Consider the following 16,227-nt stretch of genomic DNA (forward strand, 5'->3'; position numbering starts at 1 on the left):
GTCTTTTTTTTTTTTCGAAAACCAGTCGCGATTGGTGAATCCTCGAATTCACAGCACAAACACGTCAAACACCGGGTCACGTTCTGTTCCCACAACTTTTTATTTTTAAAAAAAGATATTGTGTGCGTTTTCTAAAAGTGAATAAGTAATATACATATAATTGATTTTGATGAAAATAGCAAACATACGTATTAAAATCCCAGTTTCTTAAATCAAATATTATAAATCACTGTTTCGGCTACCGAGTTACATACTGATTTATTTGTTAGATTTTTAAACGTTCCGTACATGAGTGGTGGTGTTATGAAACTTTGTTAGGCTTAAGAAATAATTCGGTAAACATCGCCCTTGTGTTCTTGGATCGCGTGTTTCTCCTGTGAACGAGAATACAGGATGCAGCGGTTAAGATAGTGTGTGTGACAGGTCGCGTCTCAACGCCACTATGTATTTCGCGCCACAATACACAATCATGCAAAGGTGACGGTAGCGCCCTGAACTGTTCACAATCAAACAAATAGAGGGGTTTTCACAGAAGTAACCAAATGTCTCGTTTTCACGCTTCGAACGCGAAGAAATTATTTTTTTTCCAGTGATCGAGTAAGACAAAAAAACATGCCATTGTTCGTGTTTCCATATCATGACTATTAGTAGAACTTATTTTACGTAATAACAACAGTCCTCATTTCCACGTAAATTTTAGTCGTTCTTTTTATCACACAAATGTTAATAGTTCTTATTTCTCATAAATGTAATAATATTTTCACGTAAGTGTCAGTAGTTCTTATTTCACGTACATTTTAATAGTCCTTATTTTGACACAAATTTTTGTGGTCCATATTTTGACACAAATGTTAATAGTCCTTATTTTGATACAAATGTTAATAGTCCTTATTTTGACACAAATTTTTGTGGTCCATATTTTGACACAAATTTTAATAGTCCTTATTTTGATATAAATGTTAATAGTCCTTATTTTGACACAAATTTTTGTGGTCCATATTTTGACACAAATGTTAGTAGTCCTTATTTTGCACAAATGTTAATAGTCCTTATTTTGACACAAATGTTAGTAGTCCTTATTTTCACGTAAGTGTTAACAGTCCTTATTTTGTGTAAATGCTAGTAGTCTTCATTTCTCGTAACCATACGAATGTCCCACGGAAGAACAGCTGTACGTCTATGGACACAGCAGATAACGGAATGTTAAGAAATCATGAGCATATATTTATTTCATGAAGAAATCATTACGTCAGTGTTTCAAGTGTAAAAGACAGTGTGAGTAACAGTAAATAAGTTAGATATAAAAAATAAGGTTATGTGAAGAGTAAGGATTATTTTCGGTTGAGTAAACAATATTTTTTTCTGAATTTATGGTTTCAGTTTTGGTTCTTGCATACAATGGTTGAATTACCTTACTATGAATTACACTTGCCGAGATACGTCGGCCCGGCTTAGCCAGGTGGTTAAGGCACTCGACTCGTAACCTGAGGGTCGCGGGTTCAAATCCCTGTCACACCAAACATGCTCGTCCTTTTAGCAGTGGGGGCGTTATAATGATATGGTCAATCCCACTATTCGTTGGTAAAAGTGGAGCCCAAGAGTTGGCGGTGGGTGGTGATGACTAGCTGCCTTCCCTCTCGTCTTACATTGCTAAATTAGGGACGGCTAGCGCAGATAGTCCTCGTGTAGCTTTGCGCGAAATTTAAAACAAACCAAACAAATCGAAATACGTTACAAACGACTACCATCAACTTGCCAAACTTTGCAAGTATACAACAGTTGTTTCTACTTTCCCTAAGAAAATCGAACACCTTATATAGGGGGTGGTCTGTTTATAATGTCAGTTGGCTTTAATAAAGATGACCGGGATTGGGTAACACTTTCTGCAAATAGAGACGATTCCACCAACGTAAAAACTAATAAATGATTTCATTCACGTGACTCAGAAAAATGAAACGTCACCGTCTACGTGGTTATGACTATCGTACACTATAACGACAACGCCCAACACTGTTAAATAAGGAACAACTTATCTTGTAATGTTTTAATTTATAACCTTAAAACAAGTGTTTAACGCTTTTCATTACCATGGTAAGATAAAAGTATTACCCTAAAGCAATGACATTGTCAGTAAATAATATGTACTTCCATGAAAGTCCGTTTACTTCGAACTTCGTTATTTAGCGATATTTGTTTTTGGCTTTTTCTTTGTAAATATAGAAGCAAGAAACTGACATATGTATTAGAATCAACCTGATGTTATATAAGACTGTACGAGACATATTTATATAACAGGATACTGACAAGAGGAACCATGGCGTCATCTGAAGAGAACAAAGAATACCCCTCCTCTCACATACACATCCACCTGATAAAGAAACAGAGGATATTTAACTTCGTCAGAATTATTAGACGTCTTCCTATACGAAGTCTTCAACGAGAAAGAAACGAGTAAATTGTTTCATTAGTTCTGGTACCCCGCTACAGCAACAAGTCTTCGGATTTATACCGCTAAAATGAGGGGTTCGATTCCCCTCGGTGGACTCGGTAGATAGCCCGATGTGGCTTTGCTATAAGAAAACACACACTTTTTCTTCGGACCTGATGGTTGTCCCCCGCTAGTACAGCGGCAAGTCTGTGGATTTACAACGCTAAAATAAAGGGTTCGATTCCCCTCGGTGGACTCGGCAGATAGCCCGATGTGGCTTTGCTATAAGAAAACACACACTCTTCCTTCTGACCTGAAGCCGTCTTAAAGTGACCAACGTTGTATCTCGTGCTTCTTATGACGTCTCGTGTTACTGACGAGAAACGTCTTGTGTTACTGACGAGAAACATTTTCGCTTTCGAAAAACCCATATACAACAAGGGAAAAAAATTCAACAATATTGAACTGTTTTCCTTCTTCAGATACGACCGACGTCTGTCAGTTGAACAGTAAAGATATTAGAATTCTGAGAGAAGAAAAGTATTCTGATATTAAAGTGATTTACCTTAAAAGCTCCACCAGAAAGTCATTTTTTTACGATGATTTTACGCTATTTGTCAGCCAGATAGCCATTTGTTTACAGTTTCGCCACAAGTTCCTCCTACACAGCAATTTTTTTATTTCTAAAGCGCCACCTTTGGTCCATTTAAAAAGTAATAATAAAATGTTATAGATTGCAAAAGAAGGAATTCTAATCTCTGTAGCATTACAATTAAAATGTGTGAAACATTTTTAATGAGAAAATTTAATGAAATAATAAAAGTAACCGGTTTCTGTTTTGGTGTTTCAAAATGGCCGACATGATGATGTTTGTCTTATTTGATATTCTACAACAGAAATCTCTTTTTTTTTTTTTATTTTGTTTCCCCTCCAAGTACCGTGATTCGGAAATTTTATGAAAATTCGCACCCTCTTGAGGCACAGCTGTATTGTATGTCTGTCGACTCTCATCACTAGAACCTAGGTTTCGATATCCGTGCTGAGCAGAGCACCGATAGCCCAATGTGTAGTCTGTTTTTCAATAGACAGACACACGGAGAAAATCTACACAATGTCTAAGTGCGCCAGATGTCCACTGTTTGGAAATGAGGGAAGACAGCTTGTCTACAATATGCTCTTTTGTTCCCCACAAACTTTAGAGCTACCTTAATCGAATAGTGGTTTTTTACTGTCACTGTTATAACGCACCTATGGTCCTGAAGTGCAGAGCGTGATATTGCAATAACGGGACGTGAGCCACGAACCCTCAAATTCACAGTTCAGCATTATAACCACTTATCACCCCTTCCTCTTAAGCCTCACCTAAATAAAACAACAACATAATCTGCTACAGTTAGGAGTTTCTTTAACAATTTCACGGACCATCAGAAGCCTCCAAATAATTTGGTCACTGACAACTTGTTTGTCTTAAGTCACCACATAAACAGAATTGATTGTAGTTCTATTTTCCATCCACGTTTAATAAACTCTCATTGAAACCTCACAGATTAGGACTACAAAATCATGTCGTGATATTTTTATTAACGATCCAGAAAATTACACGTCTTCAAATCTACAGAAAAATTCGGCGAAGGGAGAGAGACAAGGGTCCAAAACAGCCACTGAAAGCGAAGTGACACCGAACACAGCAACCGTTATTAACCGTTAGAAACTAAGACACCATCGCATTAAGCCCCCTTCTGTTCTGACATATGTCTCCCAGCATGAGATATCCTGGTAACCCTGTGTGGTCTCGTTTTCTGTTTCCAGGTTACTGTTGTCAAGGGGTTTGTGTAGCTCGTGTTTATTTTCTTTGAAGTTTTTCAATGTCTCGTTATTTATTTCTATACGCCCTTAGCCCTACGTGGTATTAAGTACTAATGATTGAGGTAACACGTTTTGCACAAAAAAATATAAAAGAAGGAACCTGGACAAACATATGGATTTTAATAATACACTTCGTGGCTTCACACCATTGGATAAAGAGTACATTATCGCCTTTACAAAAATGTTGTAAATAGGTATTGATAATAACGCAGTGGTAAAAATCGATGTTAAAACAGTGGCATGTAATACTTTAAAATGCATGTGACGAAAATCGCTCGTTGAAATAAGTTCGATCCGGAAAGTGAGGTTCGAACCTAAGGGAATGTTAACTCCCAGTTTGGTCCGATATGGCCAGGTGGTTAAGGCACTCGGCTCGTAATCCGAAGGTTACGGGTTCGAATCTCCGTCACACGAAACATGCTCGCCATTTAAGCCGTGGGGGCGTTATAATGTGACGGTCAATTCTGTTATTCGTTGTTAAAAGAGTAGTCCAACGGTTGGCGGTGGGTGGCGATGTCTAGTTGCCTTCACTCTAGTCTTACACTGCTAAATTAGGGACGGCTAGCGCAGATAGCTCTCGAGTAGCTTTGCGCGAAATTCAAAACAAACCAACGAAATTCACTCTCCTCACATCGCATCGCCATAATAAATCTCACTTTTGATTCCAGGAAGACGTATATTTCCATTTTGCGTTGCTGTTTTAGTACGTGCTAACACAGTAACAAACCCTCCGTTCTAACATAACGAAGAATTCGAACTAACCTAGCAACAAAGGTTCCATATTAACACAGCATCAACGGTTTTGTAGAAACCTAGAAATCGACACGCCTTAGAAGAGAAACAAAAATCATCAAAGTTCAAAATGAATGTTGTACTAAACCGGTTTAGTCTTAGCATGTTCTATTAAGTCCACGTATCGTCTGTTCTTGTCCCTCGGTGAGACAACGGTAAGTCTACTGACTTACAACGCTATAATCCTGGTCTAGATTTCCCGTGGTGACACAGCAGATATTTCCAGACAGCTTTGTTCTCACACTAACAAACAAATTGGCTATTTTTATCTACGCGTATGATTTCAAATTCCTTCTTAACGCAGTAAAAAACAGTTGATTTACGTAGTTTTCGTACTCATATCGTTTGTTGGTTTGAATTTCGCGCAAAGCTACACTAGGGCTGCTATCTGCGCTAGCCGTCTCTAACTTAGTAGTGTGAGACTAGAGGGAAGGCAGCTAGTCATCACCACCCACCGCCAACTCTTGGACTACTCTTTTGCCAACGAATAGTGGGATTGACCGTCACATTATAACGCCCCCACGACTGAAAGAGCGAGTATGTTTGGTGTAACAAGGATTCGAACCCGCGACACTCGGCTTACGAGTCGAGTGCCTTAACCACCTGGTCATGCCGAGCTGTCCTGTGTCGACAAGGCCTTTCGTACGACACCAGGACTCATTCGGCAGGCGAGGATATGTTGCACCACCTTACTCACACTGAGTCCCGTACTTACGAAAATACTACAAAAGCACGTTTGATGATTGTTACTGCTTTTTCATATTTTTATTCATAACAAAGAAAATTTTCTATCAAAGTACCCCCCGTTCTGGATAATTATTGAGAAATTGCATTATATATTTTATATTTTCATACAATTTGATACCCCTGGTGGCTACAGCGGAGATAACCCCTGGGGAAGTTTTGTGTTTAATTACACACACATACAAATAAATTTTCTTACAAAATATTTACATTTAATTTACTATTAAACGAACTTCTGAATAGATACAAGCGTGGTATGAGGGTAGGTCTTAGGACTAATGGTCTCACTGTTACGAGTTCGAAACCTGATGCTGCCAAACGTAGTTCACATTTGCAGATATAGATGAGTTATAAGAGAGACAGCCGATTCTGCTATTAAATTAATAACACTCAAATAATATATTAAGAAAAATTTGGCAACTCACAAATCATGGAAATGTCTAACTGGCGAAACCAAGGAATGTCACCAAACAATAGAATAAAAATCTACTAAACATATATGAGACCAATCATAGAGTATATATGTCTAGCGTGGATAAACATGGGACCTAAACACACAAATAAAATACAATCAGTGGTAAATTCAACAAAGTCCCTCGTATCACATTGTCAAAATTCATATGTAAATACACAAACCACAGCCGATAGATGCTTGTATAATTATTTATATTACTTATTTCTTTTAGCATTTCGCGCAAAGCTACTAGAGGGCTCTCTGTGCTAGTCGTCCCTAATTTAGTAGTGTAAGACTAGAGGGAAGGCAGTTAGTCATCACAACCCACCGCCAACTCTTGAGCTAATCATTTACCAACGAATAGTGGGATTGACTGTCAGATTATAACGCCCCCACGGCTGAAAGGGCGAGCATATTTGGTGCAACAGGGACTCGAACCCGCGATCCTCAGAGAACTGGAATGTGACACCAGTTTTAGAAGTAGAAAGGACACAACGGTTTTTTCACGTGCTTCTAAACAACTACAATTTTTGTTTAAGAGCCCAGAAAAACAAACAAACAAACAATTCCTTGGAATTTTGACTAAATTTAATCTGCAGTTATCACGTTTTGTAGTTTTAATATAAAGTAAACCTCTCATATATCACTTACTATTTATTTAATGAATCTTGTTCAGCCATTTTTCAACACATAGTTTGAATACGACAACGCACGAAAATAGGCTTGACATATGTATATTTCACCGCTAGGTTTGAGCGAGGTTTTAATGAACTTCGATCATCAATTGGGAAGAGTGAAGGGTCAAAGTTGAATAAAATAAGATATAAAATAACAATAATAATAAAAATTTCGAAAGTTTTAAGAAATTCTCAGTTCTTTACGTAGTGACCAATTTTTATTACAGAAGCGTAAAATATTGTTAAATGCAGTAGAGTTTCGAAACTAATGGTGGGTTGAGCACAGAAAGCCCTTTATGTGGCTTTAGGCTAAACAAAAATCAACAAACTTACAGCGACAAAAAACAAAAGGCGGACCGGTATAGCTAGATGGTTAAGGCACTCGACTCCTAATCGGAGGGTCGTGGGTTCGAATACCAGTGACTTCAAACATGCTCGCCTTTTCAGCCGTGGGTGCGTTATAATGTGACGGTCAATTCAACTATTCGTTGGTAAAGAGTAGGCCAAGAGTTGGTGACGGGTGGTTGTGACTAGCTGCCTTCCCTCTAGTCTTACACTAATAAATTAGGGACGACTAGCGCAGATATCCCTTGTGTAGATTTGCACGTAATTCAAAATAAATCAAACAAAAATAAATAAAAGAATGCTGTCTAACTAACTGGATACATGATACGCATGAAGAGTATAGTTTAAGTTTCGAAACATTCTGTCTTTACCCTGTTCTATTCTTAAGTTTTAGAATTTTTTTAATGACCAAGTTGTCTTTTGTAACAAGTGTTTTTCAGAAACAGACTGTTGGAGTCTCTGAACTCATTTAAAAAACAAATAAAGAACGTGTTCTCAATAAACTCTTTAAAATCTTCGTGAACTCAAGGTAATGTTTTAAAATATACAATGGTTATAACGCTCGATACGCACTCCGAGAATCATTGGTTCGAATCTCTTCACCGAATATGCTCGTCCTCTCAGCCACAGGGGCGTTTTAACGAAACAATTAATCCCACAGTTCGTTGCCAAAAGGGTATCACAAGCGTTGGCGGTGTGTGGTATTGACCAGCTACTCTCCCTCTAGTTCCTTGTCTGTCACTTTAAAACGAGAGACAGCAATGATAACCCTCGAGTAGCTTTGAGAAGAATTCCGCAAACAAACAAGTTGAGAGACTTAAGCTAAAAATTTGATTTGTTTGTAGACTTTAACAAACCGTTTAGCTGGGATACAGATCAGGTAACTATTCGATCTGTAGACGTTGCTTCTCGTTTTCTTCACTCGTTGACAAATATTTAGTCATTGGTTCCGCTAGCTTCCTTCATTCGGGAGTAAATGTCTCACAGACATTCATTTTGTGTTTCTTTCTTCATGTAACAATTGGTAGACATTTCTTCATTCACAGATCAATCTCGAGACATTACTTCTAATTTTCTTGTTATTTCCAACAAAAAATGTTCAAGTTTTTCGTTCCTTTCTTCTCTCGTTAAATGTCAAAAACTTTTTTTAAATGTGCCTTTTTCTTTTCTATAAGCAAAGGTGCTTTGACGTTGCTTGTGATCAAACAGTTTTATCCAGTCAAGTTTACGATGAAAGAAGACGATATAACGCCTTGAAAGTATGACACCAACCCTTGTCTAACTGTCACATCTCTAAGCAGACAGTTGTTATAAATAGGTTTCGCTTCTAGAAAGAAATCTTTAAATTTCTCAGCAGTTTTAAAGGCCGAACTATTATATATATATGTATTTACTATAATCACAACCTGTGAATCGGTATTTTATAAGCACGCAGCACGTGCATCAGTATGTGCTAAAAGGCACACTGATTGTTAAGTAACGCTATATGTTCGTCCTTTCAGCCGTGGGGGTGTTATAATGTTAAGGTTAATTCCACTGTTCGTTGGTAAGAGAGTAGTTCAAGAGTTGGCGGTGGGTGGTGATGATTAGCTGCTGCATTCCCTCTAGTCTTTTACTGGTAAATTAAGGACATTACAATACAAGCACCCACTTGGGAGAAATAGGTTAAGTTTACACGTGACACTCCAAGATCCATATGGACTTTAATAAATCAGAAACAAGCAGCTAGTGTGTGAACTAACACTACACTACACTACAAGCAGCTACTGTGTGAATTAACACTACATTAAAAGCAACTACTGTGTGAACTAACACTACATTAAAAGCAACTATTGTGTGAACTAACACTACATTAAAAGCAACTAGTGTGTGAATTAACACTACACTAAAACAGCTAGTGTGTGAACTAACACTACACTGAAATCAGCTAGTGTGTGAATTAACACTATGCTAAAAGCAGCTAGTGTGTGAACTAACACTACACTGAAAGCAGCTAGTGTGTGAATTAACACTACACTGAAAGCACCTAGTGTGTGAATTAACACTACACTGAAAGCAGCTAGTGTGTGAATTAACACTACACTAAAGGCAGCTAGTGTGTAAATTAACACTACACTGAAAGCAGCTAGTGTGTGAACTAACACTACACTGAAAGCAGCTAGTGTGTGAACTAACACTACACTGAAAGCAGCTAGTGTGTGAACTAACACTACACTAAGAGCAGCTAGTGTGTGAACTAACACTACACTGAAAGCAGCTAGTGTGTGAACTAACACTAACACTACACACTGAAAGCAGCTAGTGTGTGACTACACTGAAAGCAACACTGAATTAACACTGAAAGCAGCTAGTGTGTGAACTAACACTACACTACACTGAAAGCAACTAGTGTGTGAACTAACACTACACTGAAAGCAGCTAGTGTGTGAACTAACACTACACTGAAAGCAGCTAGTGTGTGAACTAACACTACACTAAAAGCAGCTAGTGTGTGAACTAACACTACACTAAAAGCAGCTAGTGTGTAAACTAACACTACACTAAAAGCAGCTAGTGTGTGAACTAACACTACACTAAAAGCAGCTAGTGTGTGAACTAACACTACACTACAAGCACCTAGTGTGTGTTACAAGTGTATTTTGCGTTACTACATGTACGTGTGTGTATCAATTCTTGTTGAAGTTATCCTGTTACATTGTTTTAACTATAACCTCCCCAAAAAAAACAAACCCAAAAAACAGACATCAATGAAAACCAAGAATAATGAGAAACTCAAAAAAAGAGAACATGAGAAAGTCTACATAACAGTATTGTCTGTTGTGTTTCCATGTAACTACTTCCCAGATGGATTTTCATCAAAATTGATTTGTAGGTTCGTTAGGTCCATGCAGGGTTACACACAAAGTTTCAGTTGTGCATTTTGCGTTGTGCAGTATTTATTTGCTTTTTGTTTGTTTTTATTTTTGCAGTTTTGACAATCACGTACAAAGTAAAGCAACTTTTCATGTCCGAAGGTGACCTTTCGTTCATTACACATGAATTTAGACAACTTCCGTCCAGGGTTTGGCTACTAGCGCCAGTTTAATAGAGAAAGTTATATATAAAAAAGGATAAATTGTGATACAGTTCAAAATACATTCGCTAGAGTTTCGACTGTTTTCTTAAATTATTTTCTACACGAAAGTGAGACTAAGCCGAGCCCCGATTCCGTCTCTTCGAATATTTACTCTCACGAGCTGAACTATTAGGCTTAAAGACAATTACTTTTCTCCAGGGTTTTATTCAGTTAAATTCTCATCATTGTTTACCATTGTGGTTTCAGTGTCTCGGAATATCGAGAAGAATAGAAACAGAAAATTCTATGTTCATAACTCGTATCTAGTCTTCTAACTCACATGTTGAAACTTAAAGAAACTCTTGATTATTTTAAGATAATTTCTTCGGGGACGTTTTCCACTTTCTTGTATATTTTACGACAAACTTAAGGGCTGTAACTTCCAACAGTTATGGGCTAAGATATGAACTTCTGAAATAGTTAATGCACGTTCTAAATGGTGAGCGACTGTACTAAAAGAGGCTTCTAGGATTATCTGAATTTCATTTTCTTAAAGATTCTGAAGTAATGAGTTGATAAAGAGGGCGTTATTGTTTTGAGTCTACTTTTTTCCGTTCAAAGTGAAAACTTTTATCTCTCTTGTACATCTACTCTCTCTCAGTAACGCAGCGGTAAGCCTACGCGAAAAAAAACGGGTTTCGATGTTCGACCATTGTGTTACATTAGGCTTAACTACGAAGAAAAATAACTTTTCAAATAAAGATTAATTTATTTAGACTGTTATCAGCGTTTTACTTTTTTAGAATGTTTAATGAACCTGGTAGCGATAAGAAGATGTATTTAGTTGATATTGGGAAACAGTAATATATCATGTCTAAACAGACACGTGAACAGTTTCTTAAGGCATGACCGCAAATATAAACTGTTTATAATACTTTCTCTGAATAGTTTTACCTCGACTATTACTGTTAACACACGAAAAAAGAAAGAAAGAAAAAGATGTGGAGGCACTGGGCTAAATCTTCGATTTCATTCTGTTAAAGTATCATAAATTTTCAGAGTGACGAAGTAAAGAAGTCAGTTTTATTTGTTTGTTTTTGAATTTCGCACAAAGCTACTCGAGGGCTATCTGTGCTAGCCGTCCCTAATTTCGTAGTGTAAGACTAGAGGGAAGGCAGCTAGTCATCACCATCCGCCGCCAACTCTTGGGCTACTCTTTTACCAATAAATAGTGGGATTGACCGTCACATTATAACGCCCCCCACTGCTGAAAGGACGAGCATGTTTGGTGTGACAGGGATTCGAACTCGCGACCCTCGGATGACGTACGAGTGGAACGCCTTAACACGCTTGGCCATGCCGGGCCCATGTTATTTATCTTTAAGAATTATCAACAACACATTCGTATCTATAAATATAGAAAGTTAACTGATATGTGTAATTCCTTAACAATATACGTATTGCGTGTTTGGGTTCTATGATCCTAGAGTCTCATCTTTATCTTATTAATATGTGTCCCGGGAGGAGAGGACAACGGTAGGTTTATGGACTTACAGCTCTAAAACCCGAAGTTCGATTCCTTGTGCTAGACACCACGTGTAACTCATTGCTGCTTTGCTCTAAAATAAATACACAAAACATACATGTATTGAGTGTATGAAGTCCGTAGTCCTTGATACAGGTAGTGAGTGGTGTATTAATGTATACACGGACATTTTAAAGCCATTTGTTCTAGACCCAAATGTTTTATTATATGTATTAGTACATGTATGAGGTCTTTGGAATCCCAGGTCCTGAGCACAGACATATTTTTTTTTTTATTTTTAGTTATTAACACACACATATAATGTTTTAAATATTAATATATGTACTGGATATTTAGGATCCCTGGTTCGAGAGACGCGTAGCTTTTCGATTAGCTACTTTCTCACTAGATTTGTTTTGTGAATCATAGGCCTATTCCAATGTAATAATCATGTAGCTTGCAAACTACATTATTATGTACGCGGAAAGACTTCGCACATTTTTGTTTCTGGTTACCCTGTCTTTATATTTCTAGACTTAATGCAACATAAACATGTGTTTTTCTACTATTGTGACGTTATTTTTCTTCGTCTGCAGACTCTAAAGACTAGCGCGTAATGCGACTCGTAACATAAACACGCTGGCCCTCCCAGCCGTGGGGTGTATTGTGACGGTCAATCCCACTATTCGTTGGTGAAGAGTAGCCCAAGAGTTGGCGGTGGATGGTGATGACTAGCTGCCTTCCCTCTAGTCTTACACTGCTAAATTAGGGACGGCTAGCAAAGATAGCCCTCGAGTAGCTTTGCGCGAAATTCCCAAACAAACAAACAAAGACTCTTAAAATTTATGATGAAAATAACTGATAATCCTAGGGCCGGCATGGCCAGATGGGTTAAGGTGTTCGACTTGTAATCTGAGGGTCGCGGGTTTGAATCCCCGTCGCACCAAACATGCTCGCCCTTTCAGGCGTGGGGGCATTATAAAGTGACGGTCAATCCCACTATTCGTTGATAAAAGAGTAGCCCAATAGTTGGTGGTGATGACTAGCTGCCTTCCCTCTAGTCTTACACTGCTAGATTAGGGACAGCTAGTGCAGATAGCCCTTGAGTAGCTTTGCGCGAAATTCATAAAACAAACAAACACACAGGCCTGTCCACGTGACCAATAACAAAATATTAGTTCAGTTTTTCTTTAAATTTTTCAGAAGCTACCTTCACTCTACGCGGTTGTAGGCCACGTTACTTGTAAAAAAAACGTAATTCGGTCGGTATAATAGTTAACACAGGTTCAAGTACTTGATGAGAAACGAAGACCTCTAACTGGCTAGAAACTTTCTTTCAACCATGTGAGTCAATATTTTTGAAATTCCTTCAAATATACTAGAAATCCTGACGTTAAATCGTTTTTGTTTGTTTTTGAATTTCGCGCAAAGCTACACCAGGTTTATCAGCGCTAGCCGTCCCTAATTTAGCAGTGTGAGACTAGAGGGAAGGCAGCTAGTCATCACCACCCACCACCAACTCTTGGGCTACTCTTTTACCAACGAAAAGTGAGATTGACCGTAACAGTATAACGTCCCCACGGCTGAAAGGGCGAGCATGTTTGGTGTGACAGGGATTCGAACCCCCGACCCTCGGATTACGAGTCGGGTGCCTTAACCACCTGGCCATGCCAGGCCTACGTCAAATCGTTAGAACTTTCTTGGCCTAATTAAACATGTTAATTAAAAAAACCTTGCAGCTTCTTCTAGCTAACAATTAAATTAGAACGTTAAAAACAACAGCTTATAATAAATAGTACATGAATGTATCTGCGTTGTTTTCTTTATGTTTTATGTCCTTTGTTTACGCTGTCTTTTGTGTATTTCTTAAGTAGTACAGTGTATTTTATGATCCACTCTAAGCGATGAACATCGCATATCTTGCTGACATAGCTCGAGCACTGTGGCTCCAACTTGACCATCTTGTGGTCAGAGTCTTCATCTGACCATACAGTAAAAAAAACAACAAAAACTTCTCCTCGCGTCTAAACAACGTTTCGGAGCCACTTTAGCCCCATAATTTGAAATAATAAAAAGAATGAAAGTCTATCGTCTGACGTGTTCGTGAGAAAGTGTTTGCGGAGAATAATACGTTAACATCTCATAAAACAATGTTTCTTTTGTGTAGTGAGATTGGATGAATTGTGGTTGGGTTGCCCTCTATTGATAAAAAACCCATGAAGGTCATTATGCGGTTCACACGCACAGGTTCTCAAACCCTCTGTACCGACCATTTTCAAATTGCAGCAATAGTAAACACGCTATCCTCATGCGGATTAAACAAAGCCAACACGCGGTACAAAACGGCCTTTCAGTTACTAACGGTGTACTGAATAAGCCAGCAGCGTTGGTTAGTGAGAATATACCAGGAAACTTCCATTATAAATAATCCCTAAAATGTATTTCCACGTGTATATTTCTTGTTTTATTATGGGTTATCTGAACTCTGTACACTACGGAATCTAACCCTGGGTTTTAGTGTTGTATCACTGATCCACCAGGAGACACGTCTATAAAACAAAGTGAATGGTGAAAACAAACTCCTAATGTGCCCCGTTATATTGTAATATGTATTGCTTACACAACGGAAATGTTCGAACAAGTTATATTATTATATGTATTACTTGGACAACGATAAGGTTCAAACCCGCTATACTATTATATGTATTACTTGGACAACGATAAGGTTCAATCCCACTATACTATTATATATATTACTTGGACAACGATAAGGTTCAATCCCACTATATTATTATATGTATTACTTGGACAACGATAAGGTCCGACAAATGAAAATAAAAAACAACAACAAGCAAACATTCAACAACAGAAATATTAGATAAGCAGAAAGTTACAGAATGGATTATCTGTACTTTAGTAACCACGAGTATCAAAGCCCAGTTAATAGTGTTATAAGCCTTCAGTCATACCTTTGTATCATTGGGACACAGAAATATGTTTGTTTGCTCTTAAGCATAAAGGTACACGATGGGCTATCGGTGCTCTTCCCACTTCAGGTATCGAAACTTAATTTTTGGTAATTCTCATTTTTAAAATTTAATATCAAACGTCTTCTTCCTGCAAAGTAAAACTGCTAGGACTAAAACACTACACTAGCACCAGTTACAGCCTTTATGACTACAGTCTCTACAGCTACAGTATTTATAGCTACAGTATTTATGAATACAGTCTCTACAGTTACAGTATTTATGAATACAGTCTCTACAGTTACAGTATTTATGAATACAGTCTCTACAGTTACAGTATTTATGACTACAGTCTCTACAGTTACAGTATTTATGAATACAGTCTCTACAGTTACAGTATTTATGACTACAGTCTCTACAGTTACAGTATTTATGAATACAGTCTCTACAGTTACAGTATTTATGACTACAGTCTCTACAGTTACAGTATTTATGAATACAATCTCTACAGTTACAGTATTTATGAATACAGTCTCTACAGTTACAGTATTTATGACTACAGTCTCTACAGTTACAGTATTTATGACTACAATCTCTACAGTTACAGTATTTATGACTACAGTCTCTACAGCTACAGTATTTATGACTACAGTCTCTACAGTTACAGTATTTATGACTACAGTCTCTACAGCTACAGTATTTATGACTACAGTCTCTACAGTTACAGTATTTATGACTACAGTCTCTACAGCTACAGTATTTATGAATACAATCTCTACAGTTACAGTATTTATGACTACAGTCTCTACAGTTACAGTATTTATGAATACAATCTCTACAGTTACAGTATTTATGAATACAATCTCTACAGTTACAGTATTTATGAATACAATCTCTACAGTTACAGTATTTATGACTACAGTCTCTACAGTTACAGTATTTATGAATACAATCTCTACAGTTACAGTATTTATGACTACAGTCTCTACAGTTACAGTATTTATGACTACGGTCTCTACAGTTACAGTATTTATGACTACGGTCTCTACAGCTACAGTATTTATGAATACAGTCTCTACAGCTACAGTATTTATGACTACGGTCTCTACAGCTACAGTATTTATGAATACAGTCTCTACAGTTACAGTATTTATGACTACTACAGTATTTATGACTACAGTCTCTACAGTTACAGTATTTATGAATACAGTCTCTACAGTTACAGTATTTATGACTACAATCTCTACAGTTACAGTATTTATGAAGTTACAGTATTTATGTCTCTACAGTTACAGTATTTATGAATACAGTCTCTACAGTTACAGTATTTATGAATACAATCTCTACAGTTACAGTATTTATGAATACAGTCTCT

General features: G+C 37.4%; 1 protein-coding gene and 1 long non-coding RNA gene across 2 annotated transcripts in view; one reads left to right on the forward strand and one right to left on the reverse strand.

The window, feature by feature from the left end:
- The window catches only part of LOC143248239 (uncharacterized), a 60,326-nt gene extending 57,048 nt beyond the window's left edge, over positions 1-3,278 (forward strand). Inside the window, exon 3 of the long non-coding RNA XR_013026834.1 lies at positions 2,296-3,278. This is a non-coding gene — a long non-coding RNA (uncharacterized LOC143248239). The remainder of the gene's footprint in view (positions 1-2,295) is intronic.
- LOC143248617 (ephrin-B1-like) overlaps positions 1-16,227 on the reverse strand; it is a 358,684-nt gene that overhangs the window by 295,904 nt on the left and 46,553 nt on the right. The window lies entirely within an intron of this gene.

The sequence above is a fragment of the Tachypleus tridentatus genome, chromosome 4 (assembly GCF_004210375.1).
Source record: "Tachypleus tridentatus isolate NWPU-2018 chromosome 4, ASM421037v1, whole genome shotgun sequence".
Taxonomy (NCBI): domain Eukaryota; kingdom Metazoa; phylum Arthropoda; class Merostomata; order Xiphosura; family Limulidae; genus Tachypleus; species Tachypleus tridentatus.